General features: G+C 41.7%; 1 non-coding gene across 1 annotated transcript; it reads left to right on the top strand.

Annotated features, from left to right (window-relative positions):
• Positions 1-6,264: 6,264 nt before the first annotated feature.
• On the top strand, positions 6,265-6,368 carry LOC122447673. The gene has a single exon (XR_006271333.1). It is a non-coding gene; the product is annotated as a U6 spliceosomal RNA (small nuclear RNA).
• The last annotated feature ends 7,283 nt before the right edge of the window (positions 6,369-13,651 follow it).

The raw sequence follows: 13,651 nt of genomic DNA, 5'->3' as shown, positions 1-13,651 counted from the left end.
AAATGCAGTATTTGGATGCAATCTCAAAAACGACAGAATGATTCTATTCATTTCCAAGGCAAACCATTCAATATCACAGTAATCCAAGTCTGTGCCCTGACCAGTAATGCTGAAGAAGCTGAAGTTGAACAGTTCTATGAAGATCTGTAAGACCTTCTAGAGCTAACACCCAAAAAAGATGTCCTTTTCAGCTTTGATGGTGGCTCAGAGGTTAAAGCGTCTGCCTGCAATGTGGGAGACCCAGGATCGATCCCGGGGTCAGGAAGATCCCCTGGAGAAGGAAATGGCAACCCACTCCAGTATTCTTGCCTGGAGAATCCCATGGATGGAGGAGCCTGGTAGGCTACAGTCCACGGGGTCACAAAGAGTCAGACACGACTGAGCGACTTCACTTTCACTTCCTTTTACTTTTCATTATAGGGGACTGGAATGCAAAAGTAGGAAGTCAAGAAACACCTGGAGTAACAGGCAAATATGGCCTTGGAGTACAGAATGAAGCAGGGCAAAATCTAATAGAGTTCTGCCAAGAGAACACACTGGTCACAGCAAACACGGTCTTCCAACAACACAAGAGAAAACTCTACACATGGATATCACCAAATGATCGACACTGAAATCAGATTGACTATATTCTTTGCAGCCAAAGATGGAGAAGCTCTATACAGTCAGCAAAAACAAGAACGGGAGCTGACTGTGGCTCAGATCATGAACTCCTTATTGCCAAATTCAAACTTTAAATTAAACAAAGTGGAGAAAACCACTAGACCAGGTATGACCTAAGTCAAATCCCTTATGACTATACAGTGGAAGTGAGAAATAGATTTAAGGGGCTAGATCTGATAGACAGAATGCCTGATGAACTATGGATGGAGGTTTGTGACATTGTACAGGAGACAGAAATCAAGACCATCCCCAAGAAAAAGAAATGCAAAAAAGCAAAATGGCTATCTGAGGAGGCCTTACAAACAGCTGTGAAAAGAAGGGAAGTGAAAAGCAAAGGAGAGAAGGAAAGATATACCCATTTGAATGCAGAGTTCCAAAGAATAGCAAGGAGAGATAAGAAAGCCTTCCTCAGTGATCAATGCAAAGAAATAGAGGAAAACAATAGAATGGGAAAGACTAGAGATCTTTTCAAGAAAATTAGAGATACCAAGAGAACATATCATGCAAAGATGGAGGATAATTACTTTACAATATTGTAGTGGTTTTTGCCATACTTTGACATGAATCAGCCATGCATGTACTTGTGTTCCCCATCCTGAACCCCCCTCCCACCTCCCTCCCCATCCCATCCCTCAGGGTCATCCCAGTGCACCAGTGCTGAGCATCCTGTCTCATGCATTGAACCTGGACTGATGATTTCACAAATGGTAATATACATGTTTCAATGCTGTTCTCTCAAATCATCCCACCCTCACCTTCTCCCACAGAGTCCAAAAGTCTGTTCTTTACATCTCTGTCTCTTTTGCTGTCTTGCATATAGGATCATTGTTACCATCTTTCTAAATTCCATATATATGCGTTAATATACTGTATTGGTGTTTTTCTTTCTGACTAACTTCACTCTGTATAATAGGCTCCAGTTTCATCCACCTCATTAGAACTGAATCAAATGCATTCTTTTTAATAGCTGAGTAATATTCCATTGTGTATATGTACCACAGCTTTCTTAACCATTCATCTGCCAATGGACATCTAGGTTCCTTCCATGTCCTGGCTATTATAAACAGTGCTGCGATGCACATTGGGGTGCACATGTCTCATTCAGATCTGGTTTCCTCGGTGTGTATGCCCAGCAGTGGGATTGCTGGGTCATATGGCAGTTCTATTTCCAGTTTTTTAAGGAATCTCCACACTCTTCTCCATAGTGGCTGTACTAGTTTGCATTCCCACCAACAGTGTAAGAGGGTTCCCTTTTCTCCACACCCTCTCCAGCATTTATTGTTTGTAGACTTTTTGATACCAGCCGTTCTGACCAGCATGAGATGGTACCTCATTGTGGTTTTGATTTGCATTTCTCTGATAATGAGTGATATTGAGCATACTTTCATGTGTTTGTTAGCCATCTGTATGTCTTCTTTGGAGAAATGTCTGTCTAGTCCTTTGGCCTGTTTTTTGATTGGGTCATTTATTTTCCTGGAATTGAGCTGCATGAGCTGCTTGTATATTGTTGAGATTAATTCTTTGTCAGTTGCTTCATTTGCTATTATTTTCTCCCACTCTGAAGGCTGTCTTTTCACCTTGCTTATAGTTCCTTCATTGTGCAAAAGCTTTTAAGTTTCATTAGGTCCCATTTGTTTGTTTTTGCTTTTATTTTCATTACTCTGGGAGGTGGGTCATAGAGGATCCTGCTGTGATTTATGTCAGAGAGTGTTTTGTCTATGTTTTCCTCTAGGAGTTTTATAGTTCATGGTCTTACATTTAGATTTTAAATCCATAGTCTAAAGAGAGATGAGGGCTTCAATTCTGTATAATGTTTATTTACTGACTATAAAAGATCTGTACACTGTTGACAGGACTGTAAATTGGTACAGCCACTGTGGAAAACAATATGGAGGCTCCTCAAAAAACTGAAAATTGAACTACCATATGATCCAGTAATTTCACTCCTAGGTATATATCTAGAAAAAAAACTAATTCAAGAAATTAATTGCACTCCAAAGTTCATAACAGTACTATTTACAATAGGCAAGACATGAAAGCAATCCAAATGTTGATAAAAAGACAAAACAGATAAATAAAATGTGGTGTGTATATTCCACACACAATGGAATATTACTCAGACATTAAAAAGAATGAATAGAGCCAATTGCAGCAACATGGATAGACCTAGAGAATATTATGCTTCCTGAAATAAGACAGAGAAAGACAAATACTATATGATATGACATGTGTGTGCACATGCGCTCAGTCATGTCTGACTATTTGTGACCCTATGCACTGTAGTCTACCAGCTCCTCTGTCCACGTATGTATAATCTAAAAAGTAATACAAATGAATGTATTTGCAAGACAGATGCAGACTTGCAGATATAGAAAACAAACGAATAGTTATCAAAAGGGAGGGGGAAAGGCTTGGGACAAATTAAGGATGAGATTTAAGAGATACAAACTGCTCTGTATATAGTAGGCAAGAAACAAGGATATATTGTGGGAGTCACAATTTTTAACCAAAAAAAAATACACAGAAAGGAATAAAAGAATGAAACAATTTTCTTCTGTAGGATGTTGCATATCTGGTATGAAAGAGCAGAAATATGTGAAGAACTTGAATCTTGGATATATTAATATCATGAAACTAATGAATCAACCAGCCCTGGAAACACCCTCCTTTTGATCTTCTTACAACATGAATACAGAACATCCTCAGTGTTTAAGTCATTTTGAGTTAGGTCATTTGTTATTTGCTGCCAACAGCACCCTCACTGATGTAAGTATAATAATAAGCAGGCACTATGTCAAGCCCTACAGGTATAAAGACAAATAGGTCAAAGTTTTATCTCTATTTTTGGCTGTGCTGGGTCTTTGTTTTGCCACAGGGACTTTCTTTTGCTGTGGCACACAGGCTTAAGTTGCCCAGAGGCATGTGGGATCTTAGTTCTCCAAGCAGGGTTCAAACCCAAGTCCCCTGCATTGATAAGCAGATCCTTAACCACTAGACCACCAGCAAAGCCCCCAAAGTTTTATCTTTAAGTTGCTCTTATTCTAATGGAGGAGATAAAACCTATAAACACCTAATCATATTATGAAACAGCAAGAACAAGATGGAGATGTGTGTGGGCATTGTGGGAGAAGAGAAGAGTGAGAACCTGGCTATGGAACAAATGAATGAATACGTGAACCCAGCTTGAGAGTTTGTAAATAGCTTCCTGGAGGTACTAATACTGAGTTAACATTTAAATGCCTTGGGGGTATTGTTCACTTGGTCCTCTTCCAAAAGACTGAAATTTTTTAATTAATTTTAAGTGAAAAGTACCAAAGATGATCACTAAGCTATTCTCTTCTCTAAATGAAATTATCTGTCCATTCAGCCAGGTCACAAAAGTGCATTACCTGAAGGAATTTAGGTTGGAGAATACATTTTTGTAATGTAAAGAACAAGATTATTAATAAAATGAAAAAGATTGGTTGTTCAAACAAACATGAAGTTGATAATAAAAGAGAGTTAATCTTCCTTAGGAGGAACTGAGATAATCACCTTTCGTTTAGAAAAACTTCTGCTACTTACTTTTCAAGCATTATCACACACAGCAATTTCCTCAGTCCTTGTCTTAATTCTCTAAATTGTCTAAATTCAATCCCATTTTGCAAATAGGGAACTGCAATGTCAAAAAGCAAAGTTATTTGTCAAACTTGGTATCAGAATTTGAACCCAGTTTCCAAATCCCAAGGAAAATGCTTGATCAACCACCCAACTCTGACTCTGACTCTCCCTGAGACTCTCTCACACAACCTGCTGAAAATGCATGGACACACACAGGAAAAAGAATCAAAGTGGGGACCACTCACAGCCCAGAGGATTGTCAACAGATGTCCCATGGCCTATGCAGGCACATTCTGTCAGTCCCTTGAGGGCACAGGAGCTTCACACGACCAAACTGACAGGTTGTATGAAGATCCAGACTCATTACAAATGACCCTCCTTTTCCTTTTGTCTCGTTCCTTCTGAGCAGCTGGCATCTTTCAGCAAATTGTCGGTATTATATTTAAGACATAGTACATCATTAAAATAAAGCTCAGGGCTAATAATTATGTCTTGTTCAGGTGTTTTATGGCTAAAGATTCTGACTTTCCCCCAAGGTTTCCAACTCACTCTTCTCCAAATTGCTTCTCTAAGGGCATTCGTTACATTGTGGACGTGTCCCCAACAATTAAATAGCAGTTTAATCCTCCCCCTCTAGATCTTTCTTTTGAGGTAGTGTCCCGGAGTCTACGCTACTTCCACTTTCAAGATGGTATTGATGGAGTCCTCAATCGGCGGGCGAGTGCGACTGCACACAGAGGTTAATCAAAGTGGAAAGCCCAGCTCCCAGCCTCATGTCACTCATGCTTCACAACTTCATCTGTTTATCAGCCATCCGCCCACCCCTCCCTTTTCTGCCTCCATCTCAACTACTATTCAACAGCCAGCAAGACACTCAAAGCACCACATTTCACTGTCAGGTAGGACAGGACTAGATGACCCAAGTATTTGAACTCTACGCCTTATCTTATCCATAAAACAGATGGACAGTAGTCCCCACCGCCATTCAGACTTACTGTGAAAATCAAATGTGATCACGTTGTAAAGTGACTTCATAAATTATAAAGAAGTTAGTGAATGCTTGACTTGGAGACAACATTTTCAAGTAGATTGCCTCTTCAGGAGCTGGTGAATCCTGGTAGTTTGGGGCTTGGGGTGGGGAGCACTCTTGGTTAGTTTATATTTGAAATGAAAACCTTATGGAACATGTCCTCTGATAAGCTGGTCTATAACAAGGCTGTGCTGGGTAACAGAACGAATAAAATGAGGTGCAAGGCAACAAAACCATTACATTTATTTTAAGGAGCCCTGGGCTGCTCCTCTCAGATTCCCAAAACAGAGAACCTCCAAATCAGCCTTTTTACACACATCTATCCAAAGGACCTATGTAAGGATACATCCATTCCCTTCTTCAGGGGATCTTCCCGACCCAGTGATCAAACCCGGGTCTCCTACATTGCAGGCAGATTCTTTACAGTCTGAGCCACTAGGAAAGCCCCATGTAAGTATACTTTCATAATTTATCGACCTACTTGTTCAGCATCTTAGCTTTCCTACCATCTGGCATTCACAAAAAGCATCTTGATCCAGACATTCAAATCACTGCCCTTTAACTGAGATTATCTTAGATTGTTTCTACTTAACCCAATTTAGATATCCCATAACAAATAGCTGAATTACTTTGATTTTACCATTTTTGATCAGAAATAAACTCTTTGGGACTTCCCTGGGGGTCCAGTGGTTAAGAATCCATCTTGTGAATGAGGGCACATGGTTTGATCCCTGCACAGGGAACTAAGATCCCACATGCTGCAGAGCAACCAAGCCTGTGTGCTGCAACTCAGAGTCTGCAGGCCACAACTGGAGAGTCCATTTGCCACAACGAAGGACCCAGGATGACGAGAGTAACATCAGCAACAATGAGAATCCTGTGTGCTACAACAAGGACCTAACGCAGCCAAATAAATAATTAAGTAAATAAATACTTTTAAAATTAAAAAAAAAAAATAAGCACCATGAGTGCTCGCTTTGGTAAGAAAAACACTAGAATTGGAACCATAGAGAGAAAATTAGCATGGTCCCTGTGCAAGGATGACATGCAAATGTGTGAAGTGTTCCATATTTTTCAAGGAGGATGAAGTTGTGGTGGTCCTACTGGCTCATCATGCCAAGAAAGAAGCTTCCCAGAAGGTGGACGCTGTTGCTGCTGCTACCTCTTCAGTTCAGTTCAGTCGCTCAGTTGTGTCCAACTCTTTGAGACCCCATGGACTGTAGCATACCAGGTTTCCCTGTCCATCACCAACTCCTGGAGTTTACTCAAACTCAAGTCCATTGAGTTGCTGATGCCATCCAACCATCTCATCCTCTGTAGTCCCCTTCTCCTCCTGCCCTCAATCTTTCCCAGCATTAGGGTATTTTCCAGTGAGTCAGTTTTTCACATCAGGTAGCCAAAAGTATTGGAGTTTAAATTTCAACATCAGTTCTTCCAATGAATATTCAGGACTGATTTTCTTTAGGATGGACTTGTTGGATCTCCTTGCAGTCCAACGGACTCTCAAGAGTCTTCTCCAACACCACAATTCAAAAGCATCAATTCTTCGGTGCTCAACTTTCTTTATTGTTCAACTCTCACATCCACGCATGACTACTGGAAAAACCATAGCTTTGACCTTAGACATTACCTAAGTAATGTCTCTGCTTTTTAATATGCTAAGTTGGTCATAACTTGCCTTCCAAGGAGCAAGCATCTTTTAATTTCATGGCTGCAGTCACCATCTGCAGTGATTCTGGAGCCCAAAAAATAAAGTCTTTCGCTGTTTCCACTGTTTCCCCATCTATTTGCCATAAAGTGACAGGACCGGATGCCGTGATCTTAGTTTTCTGAATGTTGAGTTTTAAGTCAACTTTTTCACTCTCCTCTTTCACTTTCATCAAAAGTTTCTTTAGTTCTTCGCTTTCTGCCATAAGGGTGATGTCATCTGCATATCTGAGGTTATTGCTATTTTCCCGGCAATCTTGATTCCAGCTTGTGTTTCATCCAGCCCAGCATTTCTCATGATGTACTTGGCATATAAGTTAAATAAGCAGGGTGACAATATATAGCCCTGATATACTCCTTTCCCTATTTGGAACTAGTCTGTTGTTCCATGTCCAGCTCTAACTGTTGTTTCCTGACCTGCATACAGATTTCTCAGAGGCAGGTCAGATGGTCTGGTATTCCCATCTCTTTAAGAATTTTCCACAGTTTTTTGTGATCCACACTTTGGTGTAGTCAATAAAACAGATGTAGGTGTAACCTCTTAGACAAGGACTAACTGATTCAAAGGCCAAATAAACCTTCCTGGAAATCAGCTCAGAGTTTTAAGACTTCCTATCTTGTCCTGCGGACCTCAACACCAAGAATCACAAATTGAAAATTTAATAAGTCATTTTATATCAAAAGATTAAGTATGAAGCACCTAGAATTTTCCAGTTAAAAGAATATGTTCTCTGGGTTCTGATATGGCCCAGACAGTCTTTAATTTTTTTTTTTTTCTACTGTGGGTTGTGATTTTTTTCTCCCAGAAATTGGTTTTCTTGATGTACCCAAGTCTTAAGTTTCTCAATAAAGAAAATATTTCCAAAAAAGGGAAAACAAACACCTTGATAAGTGAAGTGAAGTCGCTCAGTCATGTCCGACTCTTTGTGACCCCATGGACTGTAGCCTACCAGGCTCCTCCCTCCCTGGGATTCTCCAGGCAAGAATACTGGAATGGGCTGCCATTTCTTTCTCCAGAGGATCTTCCCGACTCAGGGATCAAACCCAGGTCTCCTGCACTGCAGGCAGAAGCTTTAACCTCTGAGCCACCAGGGAAGCCCAAACACCTTGATATGGATATCCAAATCTCAGAATCACAGTCACATACTTTTTTCTTTCTAACATAAGGGATGTATTTAATATATTTTTTATAATTTAGCACTGTCAAGGAATTTTGACCCTGGGCCATTCATTAGTTTTTTGATCAATTATTTTCAGACTCTTTTCTGGTCAGGCAATTTCCTATAGGCTAAGGATTCAGAGATGAATAAAAGCTGAGTTGACCCATCCCTCCTAGGACTTGTAGTTTAGTAAAATTATCAGTCTCTTCTGCCCAAGACACATTCCTCTCAGCCAACAGGACAAATGATCTGCAGGTGACATTCAGGTTTGCCAAACTCAGGTAAGTTCAACTATATATAAACTAATTGTTATGTTATGAAACTTTTTCATGGAAACAGAGCAGACTGAAAAGCCCATTTATTCATATTAAGTTCCCTTTGCAGTTGACTTTGCTCAAATTGATGAAAGAAGCACAATCCCAAACTTTTGCAGGCATTTTGGCTTCAAAAACAGCAACAATTGTTAGATTTGTCTAAATCAAACTAGCTACCACTTATTAAGCACTAACAATGTGGTATGACCTTAGCATGGATGATTTTTCTCAAGCCTCATAGCAATGCTGTCAACATAATGAGAGATTATGATTTGACAGATGACAAATGTAGTGGGAAATAAACCAAGAATTTCTCACAGGTGTAGCCCTTGACACAATTATGACATAATGCAATGCTTTCTCACTCTTATATACTTGTTTTAATTAAACATTTACTGAGTATCTATGTGTACATTATAGCCCTAAATTCTAGAGATGGGACAGAAACTGTAAAAGATACAGTTTGCACCCTAAAACGAATTTAAAATCTAATGGAACATAAAGCCATGGACAGAAAAAACATAAGACATTAAGTTAGCAGAGGCAGTGGTGGGAGGAGTCCTGGGTACGGACCAAGGATGAAGGTTCCACATGGAAACACGGTGATTATAGGGGATTAGGTGCTGGGAACCCTTAATTCCTTCCCAGAAATAGGGTGAATGGTGTATAGCAGGGGCCCACATCCCCTGGGCCACAGACTAGTATTTATCTGTGGCAGATTAGGAACTGGGCCACACAGCAGGAAGAGAACAGTGGGCAAGCAAGCAAAGCTTCATCTGTACTTACAGCTGCTCCCTGTCACTCACATTAATGCCTGAGCTCTGCCTCCTGTCAGATCAGCAGTGGTATTAGATTCTTATAGGAGCTCAAACCCTACTGTGAATTGTACATATGAGGGGTCTAAGTTGTGTGCTCCTTATGAGAATCATCCCAAACTCATCTAGTTCCCTGGTCCATGGAAAAACTACCTTCCATGAAACCAGTACTTGGTTCCAAAAAGGTTGGGGACCACTGGTGTATAGAACACCACTCAAGACTCTTTGTCAAGAGAACAGAGTAGGTTACAGGGCCCAGCTTGAACCTCTTCCAGCAAGATGGCTGACAGAGATTCCAGAGACTCTGGCCTTCCTCCACAGATGTGCGTGCTGATCCTCAGTCTCTCCCCTACATCCCTCATTTGCCCTCAGGTCTGCCCTCTGTGGCTCCGCCCCATCAGACCACCTGCACTAACCCACCCGCAGAACAGGCTCCTTCCTGTGGGACCACAATACATCTCATTCTGTTCAGACTTTTGTCACATAATGGCACAGACAGGGTAGCTCATCAACAACAGGGACTTATTTCTCACAGTTGTGATGGCTGGGAAATGCAAGATCAAGGTGCCAACACGTTTGCTGTCTCCTGAGACCCTCTTCCTGGTTTATAGATCACGTCATCTCACTGTGCCCTTGCAGAGTTGAAGAGATGAGAGACCTCCCTGGGGTCTCTTTCATAAGAGTGTGCATGCGTGCTAAGTCACCAGTCCCATTCATGAGGGCACCTCACCCTAACTTAATCACCTCCCAAGGGCCCCATCACCAAATATCATTACATTAGGAAATTGGTTTCAGCATATGAATTTGGGGGGGACATAAACATTCAGTCTCTTTTTCTTGAGTGGGTCTTTCCTTTATTGTAAAAGCAACTGCTATTTATAACAAAAATTCAAAAGGACAGGAAGGAAAATATAGATTTTGTTGTTTTCTACCCTCTAACTGCCCAGGGTTAAGTGACAGGTCCCTGGGCACCTGTCCCTCTGAGCTTCTTATAAAAACAAGGATACCCACACCACACAAACACACAAACACACACACACACACACACACACACACACACACACACACACATCACATTCACCTCAGATAATAGACTGGAGACCAGAGTCCAGCAGCACCCAGAGGCAGGGAGCAAGAACTGTCATGGACGCCTCAATGAGTGTAGCCTAAGTCCTCAGCAAGCTGATGGCTATGAAAGTGTGAATCTTGGTGGGGTGAGGGACAAATCAGAAGCTTGGGATGAACATACACACACTATTATACATAAAACTGTATAACCAACAAGGATCTACTGTATAGCAGAGAGAACTCTACTCAATATTTTTTAATAACCTATGTGGGAAAAGAATCTGAAAAAAAGAATGAATATATGTGTACGTATAACAGAGTCACTGTGTTGTATACCTGAAACACACAGTATTCTAGATCAACTATACTCCAGATAAATAAATAAAAATAAAGCACATAAATAACATTTTTAAAAAATAAAAGACAAAAATGTGAATCACCTGTCCAAAGGTTGGACCTCACTCAGAGAAAAGTAGCTACAGTGTGGATACTAACACTTGCGGGAGGGGAGGGGTCCTCTGCTGAGACCATCTCCTCAGTAGATGCCAGTATTATGGGGACTCAGGAGGCATCTTGGGTTTCCCTGGTGACTTAGTGATAAAAAAATCTGCCTGCAATGCAGTAGACCTGGGTTCAATCCCTGGGGCGGGAAGATCCCCTGGAGAAGGAAATGGCTACCAACTTCAGTATTCTTGCCTGGAGAATCCCAAGGACAGAAGAGCCTGGTGGGCTCCAGTCCATGGGGTCACAAAGAGTCAGACATAACTGAGCAACTAACACACACACACTGAAGGCATCCTATGTGCAGGCCTCTCTCAGTGGGCACCAGGCTCAGAGGCAGCATCGCTGGAAGCCATGGGGTAGAGTAGCCATGCATAGTCTCCTCAGAAATACAAATATTATCAGAGCAAGAAGGATCAAGAGAGAAGGAAAATGCTGGACACGTTTGTGAAGAACACTACAGAACACAAGACACTCCCTGAGGAATCCTAGGATTGTGGGAAGGAAATCTGCTGTGGGTTGTAAGTCCCTCCAAATGCACCAGGACGAATTCTGAAAGAAGTGACTGCTTTGTAGCCGTTATCCTGACTCTAAATTCTGATGTGGGAAACAGACACGAACAATACAGATAAAGTACTCCTGACTGGGCAGATAAGATGGGAACCTGAGCTCGCCGAGACCCTGACCTCAGCAGGCTGCGGAGAAGACATCTCCTCCACCGCCCGCTGCAGCCGACACCGGATAGTGCAGGGACACAGCGAGCCCCAGAGTCCAGAACAAAACCTGCCAGCAGCCTGGGGGTGCAGATGTGCTCCTAGTGGCCAGTCACAAAACACTCCGTAACAATGCAAGCCTGCTAAGTCACTTCAGTCATGTCCGACTCTTTGCGACCCCTTGGACTGCAGCCTGCAAGGCTCCTCTGTCCATGGAATTCTCCAGGCAAGAACACTGGAGTGGGTTGCCATGCCCTCCTCCAGGGGATCTTCCCAACCCAGGGATCAAACCCACTTCTCTTATGTCTCCTGCACTGGCAGGTGAGTTCTTTACCACTAGCACCTCCCCCAGAAGTTCCCTATAACAGAATACAGCTGCTTAAATAAACCCTCCTCACAGCAAAATTTTCCACTAGTGAGTTCAACTGTGTGGACTACACAAGTTTTTAAATAAATCCACACACACAAAAAAAAGAATATTTTTTTGTCTTGTTTCTCAAAACATTAACAGCAGCAAAGGATAGGAAAGCAAACTGAACTAAATACAGGCTATATGAGATTTTGATTTACCAGGAAAATGTATGTGGCTAGGAGACCATGGGGGCTTCCCTTGTAGCTGAGCGGTAAAGAATCCACCTGCAATGCAGAAGATTCTAGGGACACAGGTTCGATTCCTGGTCCGGGAAGACCACCTGGAGGAGGACATGGCAACCCACTCCAGTATTCTTGCCTGAAGAATCCCATGGACAGAGGAGCCTGGAGGGCTACAGTCCATAGGGTCGCAAAGACTTGGACATGACTGAAGCGACAGCGTGCACACACACACACACACACACACACACACGAGAGGCCATGGGAGGGACTGGTACTTCTCAGGATACAGAAGCACTAGCACTACCCCGACTCCACCTAAGATGACTTTGCCAGGAGACAAAACATCATTTGCTGAAATGTGTATGTAAATGTTTACATTTTTGTCATCCTATTGCCATTTGTTTCACAACTGGATCCATTACCTATTATGGTTTCTGGTAGATTTTCACTTTTAGTTCTATAAAACAATAGCTTGCCTCCTCTTTTAATAATTCAGTTCAAGGTTTCCAACTTGATGTTTGGGTTTGCTTGAGAGGCTCAGGATAGCAATGTTGCATCTAAATACAAAAGAAAACTGACCCAGTTTGAAACAAATCTTAGAATGAGTCAGAAGTTCAGCATAATACAGAGCTTTTCTGTTTTTTTTCTGGACAGAAAAAAGAAATCCTTTTAGCTGGAGAAACTCTACATGAGCAAAGAATTAACTGGCATCTCCTTCCATCTTCTGTTCTTTGATGTCCTCAAGACTCACCTTGGTTTGACTTGACCTCATGGAGCCTCTTCTGTCATGATTGATGCCCTTTGGTTTCAAATACATACTGTTTTCTGAAGATTTTACTCCTTTTCTGGCCGTCATCCCAGAAGTATTGATCAGCGTGGTGCCATTGCCCTGTTCCCCCTCAGAATGGCGCCAGAGTGATCTTCTAAAACCCAAATTTCATCGTGTTTCTGCTGTTTACACCCCTGTGGTCATTTCTTATCTATTCCCAGTTAAAATGGTCAATGTCCTTAGAAAGGGTGAAAGTAGCTTCATGATCTAAATGTGCCAGTTTCCATTTCCCAACAAGCAAACTGGGAGGCAGTCCAGTAGAAAAACTCGCACGTCTCGTCACTAACCGATGATGGATCCATTTCCAGAAAGACCCCCGTCTCATGGAACTGCACCAGGTTTTGTGATTTAAATTTCCACTCTCAGAAATGCTGCATTCCCTCCAGTGAAAACAAAGTTATTTTTTATTTAGAAAAATAGGAATCACACACTATTTCTAGCATGTGTGTTATTTGAAAACTTTAGTTAAAATGAACTTCTTTGCAAGGAAGGAATGCAGACACAGACGTAGAGAACAGGTGAGTAGATGCAGTGGGAGAAGGAGAGGTTAGGATGAATTAAGAAAGTAACACTAAGATGTACACACCATCATGAGTAAAATAGGTAGCTAGTGGAAAGCTTCTATATAACATAGGTAGCCCAGCCTGGTGTTTTGTG

Source organism: Cervus canadensis, chromosome 9, assembly GCF_019320065.1.
Source record: "Cervus canadensis isolate Bull #8, Minnesota chromosome 9, ASM1932006v1, whole genome shotgun sequence".
In the NCBI taxonomy this organism is placed as follows: Eukaryota; Metazoa; Chordata; class Mammalia; order Artiodactyla; family Cervidae; genus Cervus; species Cervus canadensis.
The sequence above is the reverse complement of the archived record's forward strand: the minus strand, read 5'-3'. Positions and strand labels throughout refer to the sequence as shown.